Source organism: Lampetra planeri, chromosome 40, assembly GCF_965212315.1.
Source record: "Lampetra planeri chromosome 40, kcLamPlan1.2.h2, whole genome shotgun sequence".
In the NCBI taxonomy this organism is placed as follows: domain Eukaryota; kingdom Metazoa; phylum Chordata; class Hyperoartia; order Petromyzontiformes; family Petromyzontidae; genus Lampetra; species Lampetra planeri.
The window spans coordinates 3,979,956-3,999,792 of record NC_136146.1 but is presented as its reverse complement, the minus strand read 5'-3'; the positions used below and the strand labels follow the sequence as shown (position 1 = coordinate 3,999,792).

General features: G+C 47.9%; 1 protein-coding gene across 1 annotated transcript in view; it reads left to right on the top strand.

Annotated features, from left to right (window-relative positions):
* Positions 1 to 4,603: 4,603 nt before the first annotated feature.
* Positions 4,604 to 19,837, top strand: part of LOC144731739 (plasma membrane calcium-transporting ATPase 2-like) — a 174,488-nt gene continuing 159,254 nt past the window's right edge. Inside the window, exon 1 of the mRNA XM_078612947.1 lies at positions 4,604 to 5,133. The gene's annotated coding sequence lies outside the window, so the exon portion shown is untranslated. The remainder of the gene's footprint in view (positions 5,134 to 19,837) is intronic.

Below are 19,837 nucleotides of genomic sequence, written 5' to 3'. Positions count from 1 at the left end.
ATCGTGATTATGATGATAACGTTGATGATGCTCTGAGAGTCCATAGCAAAATGTACAATTCCATAGAACAGTGATTGTTGCGAGTGACTGCTCGTAGGTGGTAATCACAGCGGTGACCCGGTCGCTTCAGACATCAACAACAACCGCCATTCGCCACTAAGTGGCGGTGACGTCACCACGACGCTTGTGCCAGGCCATGTGCACCCTGAGGCCACGTGAAGTGTCGAACGCCCGCTGGCAGGAGGTCACGGGGCAGACCCAGGTGCCACGGGTCGACTGACCGAGATGACCGAGATGACTGGCTGATGCACCACCTGTGCCCCCTACTGTGCCAACTTGCTGTGCTTTAGCCACCCGGCGCTCCGCTCGTTGTTGTGAGCGTCGCTCCTCCGCCCTCCGTTGTTGTTGGAGGGCGACTGCCTCCAACTGCCCAGTAGCGTCCTTCACGAGCCTCCTCCACTGAGGCCGATCTTGACACCGCTGGTACCAGTCATCGGCAAGTCCACTCAGCTCCACGTCCTCCTGTACCACGTCACTCCATCTCTTCTCTAGCCCGTGCCGCGCCCGTTTAGCCCCCTCGATCCGGCCGAACAAAAGCTGTGTAGGCATGCGGTGGCTGGGCATGCGGGCTACATGACCCAGCCACCGCAGCCTTCCTTGCCTGCCGGAGGAGCTCAGACATCACACACAGTCGCACACACACATAACCGATGCTGCCCAGAGCCTGGATTCAAATGCGGGCAATTTGCCTGTAATTAATCCTGCTTCTTAGGTACGTATAGCGAGCTGATGGCTGTGACTTTCTGGATCTTGTCCTGATGATCCTTGACACAGTTTCGAACAAAAACGGTGCATCGAATTTGCTGCCAAATCTGGTCTTGAGCATTTTTCGACTGACCGGTGAGTTCAGAAACGATAATAATATTAATTGGAGCGTTAAATGCTTCTACATCGAGTGACAAATGCATTTGTTTGGCTGTGTCGGGCGGCGGAAGGTGTTCACGACACAAATTTGGCCAGAGCATATACTGTATGCGGTCTAACCCAGTATATCAATAATGAATCGTGTTACACTTGGTATTGTACAGTTTCAGCTCTGAGAATTCACAATTTATAGTTGTGTGAATATTTTAATTCATAATAAAGGTTTTATTTTGGGTTAGATCAGCTCTGAGAATTCACAATTGATAGTTGTGTAAATATTGTAATAATGAATAATACAGTTTTTTTATTGGGGGGGTTAGATCTCGTAAATATTTATGATTACAATATTAACACAACTCTCAATTGTGAATTCTCGGAGCTGATCTAATTATTACAAAAATTCACGCGTTTATATTTACGCGATCTAACACAACTCCCCTCCCCCCTATATTATGGATGATATTGGTCGCGAAAGCCTACTTGTTAAATTGAAATAATCCATAGTAGCGTGCGGATGATATTGCGCCCCCCTACGTCGAAAAGTCGACTTGGAGGATTTTTTTCAATTCCCCGATGAAAAACGAAATCTCTTCCACAGCCCTTCTTCAAAGTACGCGATATTTCCCGAATGGATTTGTCTCACAACTTGACGGCAATTGCACGATTGGAATACACTGAGAGGAAAACACACCAAACTCATTCAGAAAGAGGTTTTGTGTGTGTGTTAAACTACATGTTAACAACGAGCGGAGCGCCGGGTGGCTAAAGCACAGCAAGTTGGCACAGTAGGGGGCACAGGTGGTGCCAGTCATCTCAGTCAGTCGACCCGTGGCACCTGGGTCTGCCCCGTGACCTCCTGCCAGCGGGCGTTCGACACTTCACGTGGCCTCAACGTGCACAAGCGCCGTGGTGAAGTCACCGCCACTTAGTGGCGAATTACGGTTGTTGTTGTTAAACTCATCCAGAAAGTAAAAAAAACCGGTACGGTATTTTATCTACCCCAGAGGAGTGATGAACCGAGCCAACTTCCGACCAGAATTTGGACTTCAAATGCGAGTCGAGTGCCGAGTTCTCGGCGTAGGTTGGCCACAGGCAGCTTACAAATGCGATGATGTCACCTGTTTCCTGATCACTTAACGTGTCTCCGTTGTATTGTGTTACACGTGCCGTACATTTGTCCGCTATTGTTCACGATACTCATTATGGCCAATCTTGATTTGAAGCTTTCGTGACTGCAGGAATCCATACTTTTTGGTTCTTTCGGTGAAGTCACGTAGGTAGAAAAATAAAATAAATCAAAAAATAATACATCACGACGTTTCGATCGCAAACACAAGCGGTCGTCCTCAGGCGGAAAAAATAATTCAGCAGTTCCACCGCTTGTGTTGCGATCGAAACGTCGTGATGTATTGTTTTTTGTTTTATTTTATTTTATTTTTCTACCTACGTGACTTTACCGAGTGTACGATATGTCGAACTTGTTTCGCTAATCGGAGGTGCGGAATAACACTCTAATGCATTTATAATTCTCGTATGAGTAACAATTTACAGCTCCGATCTCAATCCACTGCTGGTGTGAAGACTTCAGCACGTCGTGTTGCATGTGGAGGTTGCTTGACCATACTTCACCATTCCGGTTCAGTGCGGACTGATAACGGCTTGACCAGCATGAGTGCAGACGATACTCGCCATGATGCGATAACAATAATACTACTTTGCGGAATGTCAACAGTTGTTATCATCACCACCACTGTCACTTGTTTCAGGGCACTGCAATGCACCACACTCGTGCACTGCACCACTGCACACAGCCTATTGAACTCACACATTTATCCCTATAACCCCCCCCCCCCACCCACATTCAAACTTCAGAGTGGTACAATCCAGCCAAGCTGCATGATACTGCTTCGAGTGCAGAACCGCATGATGCATGCTGAACTTCTTTCGCACCGTACGTATTACCAACCGTGCTAATCGGAGTTGCGGAATTATGCCCCCCCCCCTCACGCGCTCCCTTCCTCAAGCCCCATCCCAACCAACACAGCCATCTGCCTGGGATAATCCCACAATCACCAACATCCCCATCGTTCGCCTACCACCCCCCCCCCCCCCCCGAAAGAGGAGGAGTGGCACATCCCAGCTCAGCAGCTCAGCAGCATCACGACACGGCGCAGCGTTGGGCATTGTAGCCCGAAACCACCGTCAAAGTCGCCCCACGCCAAGTGGCGGTGCTAGGCCCAAAAGCTTAGGGGTGCCCCCCCCCCTTCCTCCTCACCCCCCTCCACCCCCCAAGTGGTTAAAGGAGCCCCTTGGGTCGAGGGCGAAAATAAAAAGGCCATTAGGAGTGAACCAAAAAAAATCATCTCCGCATTCAGAGGGCATTATTATACGTCGATTGCAAATGACACTTTTGAAGTGGTACATTTGCAGGGAGTCGCTCGACGAAGTTATTCGACACAACCGTGTGATGTAATTAAGTTACGTCACGTGTCCGGTGGTCACGTAACACTGGCGGTGACATCAGTGAGGGTGGTGGGCTGGGGTGGGGGGGGGCTTAATGCTCGTCACGGCAACAACATCGGACAGCACGATGAGCAACATCTCTCTCCTGCCCCCTCCGGCTGCATCTCTTCTGAACACGGCTGTCCCCCGTCTCACATCTTCTCATTGCATCTCTCTCCTGTCTCTCCTATCTCCCATCTTCTCATTGCATCTCTCTCCTGCCCCCTCCGGCTGCATCTCTTCTGAACACGGCTGTCCCCCGTCTCACATCTTTTCATTGCATCTCTCTCCTGTCTCTCCTATCTCCCATCTTCTCATTGCATCTCTCTCCTGCCCCCTGTTCTGTCGCTCCTGTAACTCTTCTTCTCAGTAATCTCCTTCTATCAGGATGTGTGTCATCTTAGTGCATCTCTCCTACAATCGTTCTCCCTTCTAAACGGATGAATGCGTCTCTCTTCAATATCTAATCTGAATAAATGTCAAATTTACCTATTAATTGCGAATGTATCCGTTTCCTATTTCATATATCATCGCTTATATATCATACAAACATTTCTAATTTATTATACATCGTCTTCCATATCCCCCTTCTAACCCATCTGAATGCAAGTTATATCTCATGTCTATCTCTGAATAATAAAAATATATCTCCCACGCCTATTCGTTCATCTCCATGCGTGTTCTACCATCTTTCTCGAATCTCAATTGAAGACATCTCCCGAAATTCTCATTTTTATTTTTTGCAAATATATCCATGTCAACGTTATCTTACTCTCTTTTAGCGCTACATGCATTTCCTGTATCATCTCCACGCGCCGATCTTGTCCGCATATCTCTCAGCTCACGCCATCTCTTGTCTGCATCTCTCTCATTTCACTACACTTCTGATGAATCCCCCCCTCCCCCCCATCCTTATCTAATCTCACTGCATTTCTAGAATTGTACACCTTTCACCTCGCTGGGCGGTCATGAATTGAAAGTGTGGAAACCGAAGCAATTTTTTTTATTTTGCTTAGGGTCCCCAACGAGCTAAGGCACCACCGAACCATTGCCCCACACACAAGCCACCTTGCGAAGACGACCTCACTGACATTATTCTCCTCCCCCGCTTGGCTCGAGTGGTACAGCCCAGCCCAGCTGCACTGAATGACTAAACGTGCAGCAACCACATTAAACCGCCACCGCTCCCCCAGCCACTAAAGCCACGAATATCCCACTACAGCATCGCCATCGTGTCCCCACCACCACCCCCCTCCACCAAAGAGCGGGAGTGGTACGAGCCAACGCTCCGGCTGCGAAGCTGCACCGCGTTTCACTGCATGTGCAGGACAGCCCCTGTAGGAGCTCTTCCCATCTAGAGCATCCAACGCAACCCCCGTCAGCCTCCGACAAACTCTCTCTCCATCACCACCGCCTGCTCGCTTTGCTTGCTTCCCTCCATCCCCTGTGCGCGCGCGTGTGCGCGTGTTTTGTGCGCGTGTGCGCGCGTCTCTCCACCCACTCTCTCCATCGCCAACCCCACTCCCCTTTGCGCCCTGCACCGCTCCCAGCAAGAGCTGTGTTTCTGAGCCGCAGTGTGCCGCGCAGGAGAGAGGGCTGGCTCGCTTTGGAGGGAGCTGCTGCGGCTGCCTGATCCATCCTTGATCGTCCGCTCTTGGCCACCGCTGCAGCTGGCAAGAGGTGGCAGCAGTCTGCATCTTGACTGCGGTAAGACGAGCCGTAGCATATCGTGTATGCGGACACGCGCACACGCGCGCATACACCACACATCGACATTGCCACGGGTATCATGTAGGGCACGCACACACACAGACACAGTCACACGCACAGGTGAACGTACATTGTGAGACGCGACATTGATAGGCGGCAATGCACGCGTGTTGTTCGTTGTACACGGCCGTACGTGTGCACATAGACAGTTGCCCCCACATGGTCACACAGTGGACACGCGCGGGGCCCTGCCATACACAGGATAAGGCGCACACACATCTCTGATACACGCGGATTGCGTGTGGTCCGCGTGCATGCAGGTGTGTCACCTGCACGTGTGCGATTGCTGGATGGACACACGTGCACACACACATATTCACAGGCGTAGGTACACGTTGCACATGCTGATACACTGTGACGCATGCATTGCATACTGATATTGCGTAACGTAAATGAGTGTGTAATGCGTGCTGCATGCGTTCACACACAGCGTGTGTGACAAGCGTACACACACACACGCATTATACACACTAACCTGCGTTTCATAACACACACACACCCGCCCATCTGTTACCAAGAGCTGTAAATGCAATGTTATGGATTCACACACCTTCACTCAACACACATGTTGCTTACATGTATTCACGTGTGTAGCCACAGGTTATATAAATAATTGCATTCGACAACACACGGTGTGTAGTATATACAAAACCGTTGTTACGTACATACACACATCACAGACGTACACACACACCACCTCCCAATTATCACCTGTGTCATCACCTCTATACCACTATTTTATAGAATTACATAATAATATAATTTTACTATTACATTGTACCACAGTACATATGCGTACACTTTAGTAGCTGTATTTACATAGTGTATATTATGTATGAAAGGGGGCGTTAACTATTGAACGACAAAAATGGTACTGTATTATTAAGCAATATAACATTTCTTCAATTGCAGCATATCAACTCATATTAATTGCACATGCACAGATTCTTACTTAAGCAATTTTTTAACACTCGGATACAATTGCCTGGCTTTTCGGTTGTATTTTATATTTTTTTCTGCATGCTATTTTGTGTGTGTGTATATCGTCGGACTGAAATACACATACACCCACACACACAAATGCAAACACCACTTTCCATACACTGCAGTAATGAATCCATGTTGGCGCAGTACACGTAGGTCCTATACAATGCGTATACAATTCCACGTTAGCGAACATTTAATGAAGACAAAACGCATTTTCCATTCATGAAAGCACATGCACACACACGTGTACATTTGACATGTGAAATGCGTACGTACGCGCGCGCGCGTGTGTGTAACTGCAGTGCTTTTAGCGGCATGTCTGCAGGGATTGGTTGCTAGCCAGTTGATATCAACGGAAAAATGAAGCCCTGTGAAACGACATTGCCGTGAGGATTGCATGTGCACGGTTTACTGAATATACACACTCGCGTGCGTGTGTATGTGTTACATACTCACACACGTGTGTGAGTGTGTGGAAGGCATGTACGCCTGTAAGATTTGGGATCGGTTGGATTGGGTATGGATTTTCAAGGTCATTCTGTAAACTGCGCCTCCTCGCGAGTGACATTCTCTCTCTGCCACAATCTTCGCTGCATAGATCGCTGTGGAATCTACCTACCTTGCATAGTCGGTTGCATATCACTACTGGTACTGTCTTAAGGGTTGTACAATTTTGTACACGTGTGTACACGTAGCATTGTGCGAGCGTTTTGTGTGTGTGTAGAGTCGTGAGAATAGTAGAATACAGTACAGAACGCGTGATAAGATGATACAAATGTTTTTTTTATATTTTTTAAATGCGCGTGTAAGTCAGTTCCTCCAGCGATGACAAGATCACGTGCCACAGCGTCTTCGTTGGGAGAATAACAAGGGTTACAATTCAGGCACTGGTAATTTGAGAACATACAGATACGTTAAACACTCCACGAACGTGCGACACGAGTACAACTTAACAATGATGCATTCAACTTAAATAATTAAACATCGGAAATGAAACAACAAAAAAACAATATCCTTTCACAAAAAAGGATAAATATAACACGCAGCATCAATTTGCAAAAGCAAATTGTCTGTATGTCACATCCACATAAAAAAAAACATTTAAAGTCAGGGACAAATCAGTACCTTGTAAATGTAATGCCTGCAGATTATTTTATATGGCTTGAAATACAACATACCGTGACACACAAACACTGCACACGCGTACTGGCGTATAAATCCGTACGCGAACAATTACAGTTCCATTTCACAAAATAGCGATAATATTTACGACATCAACTTTGCTCTACCAAGCGTACGTACACATGCAACTGGGCAAGTGCGGCTTTCTAATGGACATTTATCAGCTTGCCTTACGGCTGGCACAGTTGCACGCGGTTTGAATTGAGCATTTCATCCAGCCCTAAGGCAGATTATCCATCAACAGTTTCCAAGAATGGGCTGTGTGGGGACGGCGACTTGGAAATGGCCTTAGATTGGCAGCCAGGTCTGTCACTGGCAAGACGTGCACGGTATGGTCACGTGCACGGTATGGTCACGTGCACTGGATGGCGGGCACTTGTCATAGAAACGTGACATTCCCACTCCAGGCACGTGGGACGGACCAAACCGACAGAGAGATCGGCACTGCCCAATGCGCCATTCGAACGTGGAGATACTTTGCATGTAAAAAAAAATTGACTTGTACATATGCATGCAGACATTCTGTTTCGTTTCAATTCGTTTTTTTTTTACGTACGGTCTTAACAAACCATCTCATCGAGGCAGTGCTCACCTCTATTGCCAGCCATGGGGCCGTTATTGGAAGTTCCACAGGCGACAGTAATCATAGACAACCACTTTTGATTTTTCACAAAGTGGTACAACTGCAATAGTGTACTTGTTTTTGACGAAGGCAAAATGGATGATGTGATTAGGTGACTCCTGGCCATGTTAGATGGGCGCTCGATCGTTTGGGAGCAGCATCCGGTCGGATTATACTGTAACTATTTAAAAATAATAATGTCCGGCCCTTTCTCAATCCACGACTGGATGAAGCCTTCCCCACGCCAAGATAAGTAATGTGTGGTTGAATCTGTCTGTATCTAGTGACTACGAGTGGTGGTGTGGGGGGGGGGGGGGTTAGTGGCTCACAGAGAGATGGAGACTTCAAACAAATGGCATCCATCAACAGGGAAGATACGTTACTCGTAGGATGCAGTACAGAAAGTAGGTTGCAAAAATTATACGCGCTTCAGTTTGAGTGTTCTCACTTATCTGCTCATGGGGTTTCCTTTAGGCACTCCCCAATATCCTCCCACACACCATAAAACACTCCTGTGTCTACGGAATGAAGCCTCACAAACCAGGCAGGAACCTCCTGAAAGAGAGTCTTCAGACTCAGCCCAGCCCAGGCTTTTTCATTCAAATTAAAACGAGTCGTAATGAATGGTGATGGCTGCCACGGTGTAATGGTGAGCACAGTGACCTTGCAATGCAGAGGTCACCGGTTCAAACTCCTGGCATTGCAGTTTAAAACGATGGTGCAAGCTCCTTAAATACCCTCTCCCGCCCCACACCCCACCTCTGTCCTCTGAAGTAAAATAATTGGGTGCGACCACAGTTAGTCCATTGGCAGGTTGTGTGGTGGGGTAAAGTGTGGGTAGTCCCACCACTTCCCAAATGTCTTGCTGGCATGGAAGGATAGGCCACAAATAGCCTCTAAGAGCTCCCTCTAGTGGAGGCTCCTTCCGCCAGCAGTGACGTGAGCAACCTATTGCAGGGCTGCACCTTTACCCATGTTCGTAATGAATGGCACATCATTGTATTCACAGACACAGTGAACACATGACTATAAATATGGTTTTATATATAGCCGTTCGTGTTTTCTGAACGCACACTTTTTACCGCGACGATTGCGCACCGTGCAAATGCACAACATCACCGGCTGCATCCAAGCAACTGTTCAACGGGGACATTGCACCGGTTGCTCGCTGAATGCTACAATGGAAATTGTGTATTTGCGTCCGAGTGTGTGTGACCATGGGTGACCATGGGGAGCGGTGGCGCACTGGTTAGCGGATGACACTCCGAACCCGGCGACCAGAGTTCGATTCCTGCTCACGGCCAACACCAGTAACGATTATCTGAACTCGTCCTGGGCCTCCCCTAGGTCCACTCGGCTTCATATAAACACCTGGTTCGGTGTGTAAACATCCCTACTGGGGAGACAAAGGCGGCCGGGCATGGTGCTGGCCACGCACCACTTTGTGTGCCGTGCCGGCCTTCATGGGTGCTTGCTGACAGCACTTGCCCCAACAGTCTGTGAAGGCTATATGGGGGAGATATTTGCCTTTGTCTCTGTGACCATTTGCCAACCGGCGATGCATTTATTAGTGCAATGCAATGTGTGGCGTGACTGAGAATTACGAGGGATGGTCCACTTAAGATGCCATACATGTATTGAATGTGTCTGTAACGAGAAATATATGTATGTTCAGATTACTGATCAGGTGCAGCACACTCTGCACATTGCTTTCATGCAGTGATATTTCGATGCCGACTACCTGGCAGGACCCGCACACTGCCAGCAATAAATTATAGCCATTGCCAATTAATTATAAATGAATTAGTCTTGTAAAGGGTCGAAAAGGGGCAGGTCATGTTATTATTAATCTCCTATAATACACGCTCGTGCCACAATTGCAATCTAATCCACCCGCGTTCAACTCCTTGCCGTGATGCACATTATCACCGAGCGCCAAATCGTATCGGGGGCCAACCCCGGACCTCCCTCTGGGATCATTCCGCCCTGCAATGTGCGCCTGGTGTGGCGATGGCGGGCGTGAACATCAGCGCTGGAGAGACAAAGGCGGCCATGGGCACGTGCTGCCGATGGTCACAGGTCAGCACCGGTGCTGACCTTGAACGGCGGTTGCTAACAGCGCTTGACCCAACTGTCTGTAAGGCTGAAAGAGGAATTTCGGAAATTCTCCTGTGTTTCTGTACACCTTCTTGAGATGCGATCGCATGTAGATGAATCTATGTCAACAAACGACAAAGATCCCCCGTATAGCCTGTAACAGACTGTAGGGGCAAGTGCTGTTAGCGAGCACCTATGAAGGCCTCAACGGCACACGAGGGGGTGGGTGGCCAGCACCACGCACGACCGCCTTTGTCTCCCCAGTGGCGATGTTTACGCACCGCACCAGGTACTCATTTGAGGCCCGGTTCAGATATTCGTCACCGGTGTTGGCCGTGAGCGGGAATTGAACTCGGTTGGTCAGGTTCGTAGCGCAGCGCGCTAACCGCTACACACACACACACACTGCCGTTCTTGTCACGCGTCGCTATTGAGCACGCATGCATGTGCACCTAGCCTGGCGCAAGCGCTCTGGTGACGTCGCCACCCTCTTGGCGGCGAACGGTGGCCGTCGTGTTTGTTGTGGGAACGTACAGACGCACGTACAGACGCACGTGCAGATGTACGCGTGCACGTGCACGCATCGCCATTACTAAAGAAGGCTTTACTGTATTCTGAAATTCAGGCACTAATTATAGCCGGGCAGGTACACTAATGCTATTATGTGGCATTATATACTTGGCTCAGGGCTCGATGTCCAATTTGTATGTAACGTTTGACATGTTCCAAGAATGCATACCTTGCTATCCGTCTAAGCAAAATCAGAGGTCACCCCCACCCGTAGATTATGCTGCTTGCAGGGCCCGTAGATATTCTCACCGTTTATAACCAGATTGGCTGCGACTGATTAGGCTGAGTGTTACTCTATGCCGAGCCAGTTCGCGAGAAGGCCATGGTTCGGTTTGCCCTTCGCAATCCGCTCGGTAATATTCCGCACAGAATTTCTGGATGAGACATCTTTTACATAAAAGTCGGTGTGCCGGATCGTGTGACATGGCTTGCAAGAGAGAATGCGTTCACAAGAGTCATAGCCAGGGCTGAATCTCTCGCTCGATATTTTCCAGAATGCTGCAAGGCTGGCTCTGAGTAGGGATTATCGGCACAAGGCACTACCACTACAGGACAAAGCATGCCTATGCATAATAATCCTGTATTGTACCCGATATTATTATAATCCTATGAGTAGGGTTATGGAAATGAAACGCATATGGCCTCATCCTTGTTGTGAGTGCGGATTTTGTAATGGCGAGATCGATGTGGTGCGTCCACAATAATTCCTGCAATCGCATTCCAGACTGTTCTGGATGAAGTTATGTACTGGTCATAGCTCATGTACTAAAATTAGAAAAAAGACGACCTCTATTATTATCAAAATCCAGCCAGTTGGCGTTATGGCTAGAGCGGTTGACTCGACACTGTGAGATTAAAAGTTCAAATGCTGTTTGAGGGTTCATGCTAATTGTCAACCTCGTTTTTGTTGAATCGAGCCATGACTCCCGATTACATGAACATGAATTAAGTCGCCCGTGCAATGGTGCAGTCTCAATCATTCCACCCCTACCACTGAGTGTACTTGATGTTTGTCAATGTTCGCTGTCCTATGGACAGACGGATTACTGCCATAGACGTGTGGAATTTTCTCCACTGCTCAGGGCTGTTAGCTAGAGATGATCACTTGAGTGGGAAACAGCTGACTTTGCTGGTAAAGCACAGGACTCACAAGCGGCAGGTCGGTAGTTCAAACCCAGGTCAGGAGTTAACTCAGTCCATCATCATACCTAAGAGGTTGTGGAAATGTAACACCACATCGTTGGAAGTAAACGGCGGTTGTCTTTTGGACGAACTCGTCTCCGTCTTAGGAATGAGGAATTTCCACCATTGGCTCAGGGCCACGAGCGGAGGTGGCCACCACTCCGTGCTCGCTGGAGCGGGGAGAGACTTTGACTTTGACTTGCAAGTAAGTGTAAAAACATAAATAACTCTCCCCGTGTAACTCTAGTCACGCAGGTATTCGTTGCGAAATAGATCATGACTCTCAATGGGCTTGCACGCGAGTTAAATAAAGAGCTCAATCAATGTGCGTAGGTATCGTAGTACACATACGTGCGCGCCAATGCATGTTCGCTCCCTTCGGATGAAATATATTGGCTCTGAAGTGCATTTCATGGCACTGTCTGATAGCATTTTTTTTTTATTACTTGCAAACATTTCATTAAAAGAGAACACAAAGTGGGCATTATACCAGTGTGTGTATCTTAGCACAGATAATCGTGACGAACTGAATGATGTACATTCTAATGATGTTATAGAATCCACAAGATAAGTTTTTTGGGTTTTATCGCGTAAATATAAATGTGACGTTAAACCCGCCACCACCTAAAGAAAACGTGCCAATTTGTTACTAGTCCAGCCCACCGGTGTGTTGGAGAGTAAACCCACAATATTTACGATTCAAGTACGACGTTTTGCCAGTAATGACAACCAGCATCATCAGGCGACAGCCAGATTAATGTATGATAATATTGGTCGCGAAAGCCTACATGTTAAAATGTTGCAGAATGACAAGAGAGCTGAAATTTGGCACAGACATAGTCGCGCCCGTGCTCATAACCAACAAAACCTGAAAACCAAACCCCCAAAAATGACATCCTGAAGGTTGCTTAGTTTCACTCGTAAAGCATTATTACCCATGACGCATCACAGGAATGGGAGTGGAGTCAAGGAGGGAAGGAATGGAAATAGAGAAAGTAGCGAAAAAGGGAACGGATGCCAGCACGGATGTCCCCAAGACGGACAAAGAGCAGGAGGGCACGGCTCACGATGAGCAGCAGGGAGAAAGGAGGAGTGCCGGGGCGGGAAGGCGGAGGAGTAGGGGGGGGGGAAGGAATGACCGGGCAAAGATGTCGGGGATGAGATGGCAGGGAGGAGAGCGAGAGAGAAGAAATGGGCGGACTGACGTGAGAGAGGAGCGGTGTGTGTTTTCACAGGGGGCTGGGAAGAGGAAAGAGATTCAGAGCTTGGTTAGCCACGCACAATTTAAATATATACAAGGTAGGGCCCAGCCCAGGGTGCACAATTTGTCTTCAAATCCCTTGCTAAAAACTTTAATGTTCTGATTATCTTTTATTAGTAAACCGACTAAGTGACCTTCGGTGGAGTATCACGTTGAAGGCAATGCAGAGTGGTGATTGTCTGCTACGCCTGCTCCTTGTCGCTGATCTTCATCACTTGCTCGGTACCACCAATGGGAGGGATTGCCATCCCATTGAGAGTTTTATCAGGATGATACTTTGACTTTTTGAATACAGTATACACCGCGTAGAGTACACACGTAAATAAAACAAATAAATACACTCATAATCAAAATAATAAACAGCTGCAGAATCTAGCAGAAAAAACCCTAATTTAAATGTAGATTAATTCGTCACAAATCTGGATTCAAATGAAGGTGTCACTTAATTTGGCTAAATTCCAGCTCTGAAGAATTACAAATATCACTTTGATTCGCACGTGACAAGCGATCTCGTAGCAGTGTATGCGGGGAAGTGTGACCCCTACTGTGTGAAGCCTAAAACTACCACTCAGAGGCTAACGACGTTGATGGCCCGTGAACAATGTATTCCACTGACATTCTTGGAACAATACTGGATTTCCAAATGGAGGCTCTGTCTCATGAAATGAAACCAACAGCGTGATGTAAATAAACTTTGCGGGGGAGTGAAGGAGGGGGAGATACCCTTCCATATCTTTTTTTTTTTATGAATTAAGTGTTTGGTAAGTGCGGCCAGCGAAAATGAAGGGCGTGAGTTTGGCAAAACATGATGGCAAATCATGTTCTGACACGGGCCGATGTGCTACCTTACTGTTGCATACAGGCTGGATTTTGACGCACAATCTCTGTCGCACCAGTGACGAGCGAATCACAGAATCGCTCGCCCTTCAAAAGGCCACAACGAATCACAAGTGCCCCGTCACAACTTTTTCACTATTTCGGTTTGAATGGACCAACAACTTCCCTGTGGTTAATTCGATTTAAAAAAGAAGGAATCTCGTTCTGTCAATGATCCTCACTGAATTGCGTTGGCTCTGTTTCGGCAACGCCTTGGTGTGGTCCATATGAGCTTCAGCTGATTTGAGGCGATTGGGGTTGTTCACGGAACGCGATGTAAATATATATTGATATTTACCCTAATCCTGTGCTTCTCTGAAAATTAGTGTACGCTTATTATGACGATCGTCAGTCCGGTGCAGCGATGTGTCCACGGTGGCTTCAGGGGGGGTTGATAATGGCTTCGTCAGGACACTGAACCTGCACCATTGAGTCCCTGGGTTCGAATCCACCTTCCAGCAGCCCTTGATTAAAACGTGGCTATCCAGTGGAGCGAGTTGATGGTCTGGTCAATAATCGGTAGTGTTGGTTCAATAATAATAATAAAAAAGCTCTGGACCGGTTTTAACATTTAGTGTCTCATCAGTGGAGTCAGATTTGCTTGAACAAATGCCGGTGAAGTGCATGATGTTGATACTCCGGTCAAGGGTAATGTCTCGAAAAAATGAGACGTAGATCGACAAAAAAAACTACACAACGCATAACAAAGTAAGAATGAAGCGTCTCATTTTACGTGTTGGAGACAAATAAGGGACGGTGGCGTTATTTATTTCGTTATTAAAATTCTCAACAAAGGCGCCAACCCGCCCCCCCCCTACTCATTACCCTGCGCCATGACAATTCATACCATCACTTGGGACTGGAAGTGAATCATTACAGGCCTCATAACATTTTTTTAATCCATGAAATCCTTTCCGAGATTCACGACTCGTTTTCAGAATGGTTCTTTTGTCAGAGAGGTGTTACCAGATTATAGATGGCCACTTGGACACGAAACAATAGCAATGCAGCACGTGGTGTGCGGTAAGCGACGTAATACCCGAGCATCTGAACGAACGCGACATTCGTATTTCGGTGAGTTTTGATGGCTTTGAGACCACTTGCAGTTGCCGATATTTGCATTGGTATTGGCTACAGGACTCCGACCGATATAGTGGCTGTTTAATTGCACCATTAACACAGTGTCAGGGCACCGTGGCCATTGACTTAACATTACAGGCGTACACATTTTTATTTAAAAAAAAATCTATACGATTGACTGCTTGGCACAAACTGAATCACATAGAGATTTAGAAAAATGTAACATGTTATAATTTATAAATATTTTTTTGGAGGATACGCGGGCCTGCTCATCGCATACAATTATACAAATACAAAGATCCCCGTGTAGCCTTGACAGACTGCTGGGGCAAGTGCTGTTAAGCAAGCACCTTTGAAGGCCGGCACGGCACACGAGGGGGTGGGTGGCTAGCAAATCGTCCGGTCGCTTTTGTCTCCCTAGTGGTGATGTTTTATACACCGCGCCAGCTATACATTTGAGGCTGATTCGACCTAGGGGAGGCCCAGGACCGGTTCAGATACCAGCGAGACCCAAACCCATGTTACTAGTACAGTATTAGTAATAGTAGTAAGTACAGTATTGTTGTGCAATTTGCAAACCACTGCACCACCACTCTACACTACACGCATTAACACATACATGCACACACATGTGTGGACACACGCAAGTATGCACACACACAAACACTCATGCGCAAGGGTCTTCTGTTCTACCTTGTAATAGTGGCCATGACCAGTTCAGCTAGGATGGATGGTCCTAGACTGGAATTTCGTGGCAATTTTGAGTCCCTTCTTGGGTCTGCCCCATCGGCTGGCACCAACCGTCAAGCCTCAGCCGCGAGCTATCAATACCGCACCAAGTAATGTGACGACGCAACGTTACACCGACGGCGCAAGATCTCATAACAAAAACATCTCGAATTATTGCGTGGGCTAAACATCCAATTCGGCGGGACATGCAGCTGGAATATACAACACACGGGACGAACGCAGAGACAACCGGAAGGTTACCCTCTCCACCTGCCACAAGCCACCCACCCCTTGCCACCACCGTACAGACAACATAGACAAAGATCCCCCCCCCCCCGTATAGTCTCAACAGACTGTTGGGGCAAGTGCCGTTAGCGAGCACCTATGAAGGCACACGGGGCGGTGGGTGGCCAGCACCACGCCCGGCTGCTTTTATTTTCCTATTGATGATGTTTTACACATCGCTATCAGGCACTCGTTTGACGTTGTGTCGCCCTCGAGGAGGCCCAGAACTCATTCAGATAATCATCGCTGGTGTTGGACGTGAATGAGAATCAAACTCAGGTCCGCCGGGTTAGTATCGGAGCGCGATAACCGCTGCACCACCGCTCCCCACAGACAACGCACACATACACAAGGAACACTGCTTTAGTGTTACAATTCCATCGCCGTTCAATTACCAATCCTCTAGCGGGAGCTTAATTGTGTAAAAGTAATTATTCGCCAATGACCGATTACTCGAGGTTTTAGGAGTATAATATGAGTTCGTGTTTGCCGTGTCAAAGGTAAAGGTGCAGCCTTGCAATTGCCGGCCAATGTCACTGTTGGTGAATGGGTCTCCGCCAGAGGAAGCTCTATGGAGTCTCTCTAAATCAGGGGGTGCGAGACATGGCCAGACTTTTTTTCGAAGGTAAATAATCGAAACACTAATCAAGCACGTAAGTACAACCACTTTGTGTCATCAAACCCCGATGTGTATTTATTCACATTATACATTTGTTTAATGATTGAGAACCAGAGGGGAGCAAAGCTGCAGCGAAGGTTAAGAAGCCACTGCTCTAAGTGGCATTTTGGCCTCTTCTTCCATGCCAGCAGATGTCCTACAGCAGTGGTTCTCAATATTTGTTTGACTACTACTGCACCCCACCCCCCCCACTTGCCTGACCCAACGTGGTTCTGAGAAATGAATGTACGAATAATGAGCATCAATATGTTAACCAATTGTCCATTTCTGTGAGGCATCACAACTCGCAGAGTAACAGCAAGCGAAGAGAAAACATTGAAATTGACGCTCTGTAACGCGTGATGCCATTTTGTTCGCGATCGCTGGTTACGCTTGGAAACCAACATTGTTGACGATCAACGCGGTTAAGAAGGGATTTTATATCCCTCGAGGTTACCACGTGGATTTAAATTGTATCGTGGTTATTGTATATTTGACAGAATCATACAATCATTATTGACCAACGACTCTCATGCAACATATAATGTCGCACATTTATAAAATCAGCTCACATACCCCCCTGGGACATTTCCACGTACACCCCCCCCCCCTCCATTCCAGGGGGTCCGCGTATCCCCCAGTCGAGAAACACTGCCCTAGAACATGCCGGAGTGCCCACACTTTACCGCGCCAACCCAGCGACCGACTGCGCTGTGACCCCGTCGAGACTGCCGGGTGGACAGAGGCGAGCGGTGCGGCGGAGCCTCAACGTGACATCACTTGATTCGCTCGCGACTGTCCGTCACCGTCGCTCGCGTCTGTCCGTCACCGTCGCTCGCGTCTGTCCGTCACCGTCGGCCCCTTTGTGTCTATCCGCTGCCGAGATCAAGGCCTCCTCGTGCCGTTGCCGTCCGTCACCACCCATCACACCCTCTCCGCCTGCGCGGGAGGCGATGTCGCCGCCACCACCTCCATGGTAGTCGTCCTCCCGGGCAGGCATTGCGCTCCACCTTCGGCTGCCATTCCGTCGCCAGTCTTGTCCATCGGCCACCGGCCACCATCGTTTCCTAATCGCTCAGGGCTAAGGTGGGAGGGGGGGTAATTCTGTTGTCTTCGACAATGCGGTACCTATTTTATCTGCCCCAGAGGGGTGATAATTATTGGCCGAGTCGATAACCCAACCGGGATTTGAACTCGCTGCCTTCCAATCGGAGTTGTCGCCCCCTGGGGGAGTACAAATAACATCTGGACACTTCGCCAAAGAGAACGTCTCTCACAATACGGGCACTGGGCAGAACTACTTGTTCAATGCATCGACCTGAGTGTGGTGTAGTGCTACACATCTCTCCTGAGAAGACGTACAGATTTCCTAGAATGACTGCTTTAAAAATAAAAAAAACCCAGGACAGATGGCAACCCGAAACTGGTCGTCTGTGGTAGCGATGGTGAAAGTTGGTGGGTGTGTGGGTGGTAGGGGTTAGTGGGTGGCGGTCGTGGTAGTATAGTGGTTGGTGGGTGTGAGAGGTGGTAGTGGTGGTAGTGGTTGGTGGTTGTAGTGGTAGTATAGTGGTTGGTGGGTGTGAGTGGTGGTCGTGGTAGTATAGTGGTTGGTGGGTGTGAGAGGTGGTAGTGGTGGTAGTGGTTGGTGGGTGTGAGTGGTGGTCGTGGTGGTAGTGGTTGGTGGTTGTAGTTGTACTGGTAGTACAGTAGTTGGTGGGTGGTGCTAGTGGTGGTTGTGGTAGTATAGTGGTTGGTGGGTGTGAGTGGTGGTCGTGGTAGTAGAGTAGTTGGTGGGTGTGAGAGGTGGTAGTGGTGGTAGTGGTTGGTGGTTGTAATGGTAGTATAGTGGTTGGTGGGTGTGGGTGGTTGTTGTCTTGGTAGTGGTTTAGTGGTACTCAACACTTGACGTGGCCTCAACGTGCACATAGCCTGGCACAAGCGCCGTGGTGACGTCACCGCCACTTAGTGGCGAATGGCGCTTGTTGTTGGTCGTGGTAGTATAGTGGTTGGTGAATATGGGTGGTGGTAGTGGTGGCAGTTGAGTGGTGAGGTGACAGTCTTACTTCTGATTGTGAGTCGAGAGCTCTGACCTCAACACCACCTTGGTTGGACGGCAGATTTGATGTCTTTATTATTTTGAACGAATGTACATTTGCTTGATTTAACCTCAGAAATCACAGCGCTATGCTATGATTGCAGGCTGTGCACCGTGATGTGAATGCTTTGACTGCCCCCCCCCCCCACCCCCAGAGTTCTCGAAGCTGTTGCCACCATCGTGTCCCTTTGCTTAATTCCTTTTGGGACCACGTTCACAGTTGTAATAATGAGCGTAATGAAGAAAAGTAATCAACCGGCCCATGCTAAGCAACACCTAACAGGTAATCCGATTGAACGCTGACAATAGAGTTATCATTACACGATCATAGAAACGACTTGGGGACGTCTTCATCCAGCATTTGATTGATTATTGGTTGATGACAACTGATGATCATTACGATGCAGCTTTGTAATCTGATTACAGTTTAACACGTAGTCGGCTTTCACGACCAATATCCATAATAGAGGTTTTTTTGGGTTAGATGGCATGAATATAAATGTGTCGGTAAACCTGCCACCACCCGACACAGCCAATTAATACGGTTTGTCACGTAAACAGAACATGCCAATTCGTCACTAATACAGCACACCGGTGTGTTGGAGAGTAAATCCACAACATTTACAATCTGAGTCCGACATTTCGCCAGCAATTAGAACTAGCATCATCAGGCGACAGCCAGATGCGTCGATCAGTTGCGTTACTCTGGCCAGCATCTACCTGCGCCAGACGTCGTCACGCTAATGTGGTCAAAAAACTAAATCTGGCATGCACTTATTAAACTGGAATCAATCCATTTTGGCAGTTTGACAAGAGGTGTCTTCTAAATGAGCCTCAACATTCCCTTTGTGGAATGCAAGGGACTTGGAATGTAACGCTTTCGCGACTACAATCGATCCTTACACCTCGTTTGCATGCATCGAATTAATGCCGCTAAGAAATCCATTGTGTACGATCCTTGCAAAGTGGTATGCATTTGTTGTTGTTGTTGTTGGGATGAAGCCTGGGATAATGAGG